Source organism: Sphaeramia orbicularis, chromosome 21, assembly GCF_902148855.1.
Source record: "Sphaeramia orbicularis chromosome 21, fSphaOr1.1, whole genome shotgun sequence".
Taxonomy (NCBI): Eukaryota; Metazoa; Chordata; class Actinopteri; order Kurtiformes; family Apogonidae; genus Sphaeramia; species Sphaeramia orbicularis.
The window spans coordinates 58,867,532-58,871,737 of NC_043977.1; the positions used below are offsets into that span (position 1 = coordinate 58,867,532).

The 4,206-nt window shown below is 32.9% G+C and overlaps 1 protein-coding gene across 1 annotated transcript in view; it reads left to right on the plus strand.

Annotated features, from left to right (window-relative positions):
- Positions 1-3,699, plus strand: part of LOC115413084 (tissue factor pathway inhibitor-like) — a 93,693-nt gene extending 89,994 nt beyond the window's left edge. The window contains exon 9 of the mRNA XM_030125840.1: positions 3,688-3,699. The gene's annotated coding sequence lies outside the window, so the exon portion shown is untranslated. The remainder of the gene's footprint in view (positions 1-3,687) is intronic.
- Positions 3,700-4,206: the final 507 nt, after the last annotated feature.

A 4,206-nucleotide genomic window follows, 5' to 3' on the forward strand; every position in this document is an offset into this window, starting at 1 on the left:
CCTCTGGTATCCAGGTGTGCCTTTTATGCACACCTTGCACTTTGTTTTAAAAAACTTCATATTATTTTTCACAATTTCACAATTCAAAAGTTGTTCATTTGTGCATGATCTTTAAAATTCTGTCCACCAACTCAAATGTGCACATTGTAAACAAAAGAAAATGACCAGACTAGCATCTGTCTGCCAAGTGTGCATAAAACGCACTGTTTCTAACATTTGATCTGTATGATTAGGACTGAGCTGGATTTACAAAAATAAAATCAAATTACAGCAGAAAAATAAATTTATATACAATATTTAATAGTTTGATTTATAGGTGTGCATTTTATGCACACTTGGTGACAGATGCTAGTATTTTTGAACATTTGACCTAGCGCCAAAAATAATAATGCAAATTAACCAGTGTTGGAGTTAATCATTGACATATGCCAGGATGAAAAAATCTAATAATATGTGATCCACTTTTTATGTAGGGTATTGAAAAAAATTAATTTTCTGTGTTTTTTGCATCCAAAAAAATGGTTTGTTTCCATTACAAACACGGCATTTAAAGGGTTAAAAATGTGACAGTTATTGAGTATTTGGCATTTTTATTTACGGCTCAAGTTGATGAAATAGAAAAAAGTGTAAAAGAATTAAAAACAAACTGTATGAATTTTTTTTTGGACATTATTCCACAAGTGTGTGAAAAAGGCACACCTGGTGTTTAGTAAGGGCCTTGGAGGACGGGATACCAGAGGGATAATGCACATGTGTGTGTTTGATGTTTACATGTGAATATTTGAATGTTTCTGCAACAGAAAGTACATTGTGGCGATTATTTTATTTGGTTCTTTGATGATGTTGTTTTTTTTCCAAAATACAACTGTAGAAGTGTCATTAAAGCTGCTCTGTCCTTTATTCAGCTCATATTTGTTCAGGTTATTCACATTTTATGGTTAAAGGATCGTTAATGTAAATATTTTCATGTTTTTTGTTTTTTTTTTCACATTCAACCAAGAAGGACATTTGCAGTCATTATTTCCAGGTTGTGATGTTTTTATTTCTCAGTAGATCACACTGGTCTGAATGTGGAACCTGAACTAAAACAGGTTCCACACCTTTGGCTCTTAAGAACTTCAGTATAATTTTTGCACTTTGTGAATTCATACTGTGGACCAGACCGGACCCTTTGGCAGACATAGAAAAGAATAAGATAAGAACCAAAAGAATACCAGTTTAATTTTAAGACCACTTTGTGGAGATTTGAGTAAATGTTGAAAATCAGACAGTGGAGTGGGAAACACACAATTAAGCAACAAAACAAACAAAACAATCTTGAATTAAGCAAAAAAAATGTTGAATTAAGCAAAAAATGTTGAATTAAACAAAAAAATTGAATCAAGCAAAAAAATATCAAGCAAAAAAATTCTTCAATTAAGCAAAAAAAAAATTGTTGAATTAAGCAAAAAAGCAAAAAACAGTCTTAAATCACACCAGTCAACGTCACAGTCTCCTAAATGGAGAAAATTTAATTGGAAAAATCTAATTTGTTATTTCATCCCACCTAAAATTAAAATTAAACAAATGAATATTCAACAGCCGTGTTGCAGACGCTGTAATCCCGTGGATCCAGATCACACACAGGTTTTGGAAATGCCCACATATCCAACCCTTCTGGGGGAAGGTCCACTCAGTGGTGTTGGATATGCAGTCTCAAATTCTGCTCTTGTTCTGGACCCGGGGCATTTGGAAGAATCAGTGCAAAGGTCAGACACATATGTGGTCCAGATCCTCCTGGTGGACCTGAAGAAGACCAGCACACAGAACTGTCTTCAGACTGAGGCTCCGTCTGAGAAACAGTGCATTTCAATCATAGATGATATCCTTGTCAGGAAATGTCGTACGTATAAACTGAAGTTAAAAGTCTTTATGAAAACCTGGGGAAAATGGCTGACGCTCACAGACAAATGCATCTGTGAAGGGACCTGAACGTTCTGACACCAACACAGGCTGTTCTTTTCATGTGTAGGTTTTTTTCTCTTCTTTTGCTCTTTTTCTGCTCCTCAGTCTGAGGAGATTGTATTGTACTGATAAAAATGAGAAATAAAAATTGTAAAAAAAAAAAAAAAAAAAAAAAGACAGTGGAGGCAGAGGCTGTTTTCTGCAGAATTTCCACAGATGACAGTAAATGTAAATGTGCTGCTGCCTTCAGGAACCTCAGCCGTTCTAGGACCAGGGAGCGCCGTCAAATACGTGACCTTTGTATTTGATTAAATCTAGTGGTTGAGGACCGTCCTGTTTATTACAGAGGATGTGACTTTGACATTTTCTCTGCACTTTGTCAGTTTTCATTTTCTTCATTTTCTTCAGTGTGTTTTGCACTAATGACACCAGAACTGTGAATACGGAAAATAAATAACTGCCAGTGCTGCACTGCACTGAATCACATTTATTTATGCATTTATTTATTCAATGGCAAGAAAGTGGACTCCCCTAAACAAGGAAAAAATGATCTGTTTGGAGCGTTCATAAATAGAATTCATTTATTTGAACATAAAAAGCTGTAAAGGGGGTTCTATGAGAAATGGCAAACTTCATGTATACTTCATATATATTATTTGAAAATATAAAATGAATAAAATGAGCAGATAAACATCCTTGTCATGTATAGGACTGTAAGAAAATATCGGTTCTGCAATATATTGCAATATTTCATTTCACATTACAGTATGGATATTAAAAAGTACTGTATGGATATTTTTAGGTATTTATTCAAATGCAGATATTGTGGAGGTTCATTTTTGTTTTTTTTTGTTTTTCTTTTTTGTTTCTGTTTTATTTATTCTTATTTCACACTCTTTTATTCAATAATGTTGGTTCCTTTGTTTGCATTGAACTCCAATCCTGTTCTGATGTTAGTTGTGAACTAATAGAATCTGAACATTTGAACAGGATCTGAAACTGGAATGTCTGGAAAACAGAAGTTCACTTTGAACACAGTTGGAACATTTGGTGATAGAACATTAGATCCTGTTGGGATCAAATACAAATGTGTTTAGGATTTGGGCAGATTTATGATGGAATTCAATTTTTCCAGGAAATAATCATTAAAAAAAGAAACAAAACCAATTTAAAAAATTGCTTTTTAATAGTATGATATATTGTGATATATTGTATCATGATCCGAGTATTCGGATTTGTATCGTATCGCCAGATTCTTGTCAATACACAGCCCTAATTATGTATACTTCATATATATTGTTTGCAAATATAAAAGAAACGAGCAGATAAACATCCTTGTCATGGGTATCGTAGTAGTATCACTGTGGTATTGATTTGTCTAAAATGTGCATGGAAATAGGGATGAAACAATATGCAAATGTCATATCATGGTTATTGTGACCAAAATTATCACAGTTATTATTATTATTATCGTGATATTGTTGAAACTGTGCTCAAAATGTGCAAAAAGTACCAATACACACACTGAAAGAATTTAACCAAGGTGTATTTTGAAAAAAAAAACAAAACAAAAATAAATAAATATAATACCAGTCCCACTGTCCCTTCTGTGTCAGAAACATTCACTTATTAACCCTTAGTGGTCTGAGTCTATTCTGTCTGTTTTTCAGTCCTTTTGATTTGGCCTTTATATACTATAGAAACAAATGTTTACTATACCCATGTTTGGATCTGTTATTTCAGCACAACTTCATCTAGATCATCTGTCTATTATTTTTGCACTTTAACCTACTATAAAAACACAAAAGGAAAGAAAACAGAAAAAAATATATGAAATCTGATTTGAAAAATGTATATAATTTATTGCATAAATAACACACAGATGTTTAACGAACCTTTTCACAGACTTTAAAAGTGAATATTGGTTCAAATATGAGGTATAGAAAATTAAAATTGTAATAAATTCAAACTCTACTCAAATATTTGACATAAAAGCAGATCTGTGCATAGGGTTTTTTCCCCTAAAAGTGCGATAATGAAACACAGTTATCATGACAATTAGAATTTAAACAGTAATACTAACTGTCTGTGATTTTACTGCCGTTTATGGTTCTACCGGTAATCGTTACATCCCTACATGGAAATATACATTTGACATTTAATATGAGGTTTGCTTGAACAGTTTTTTTGACTGAACCTGTTACTATTATCCTGTTGTAGATTTCAGGTGTTTCTTGTCCAACAGCTGGTCCAACTGTTGAA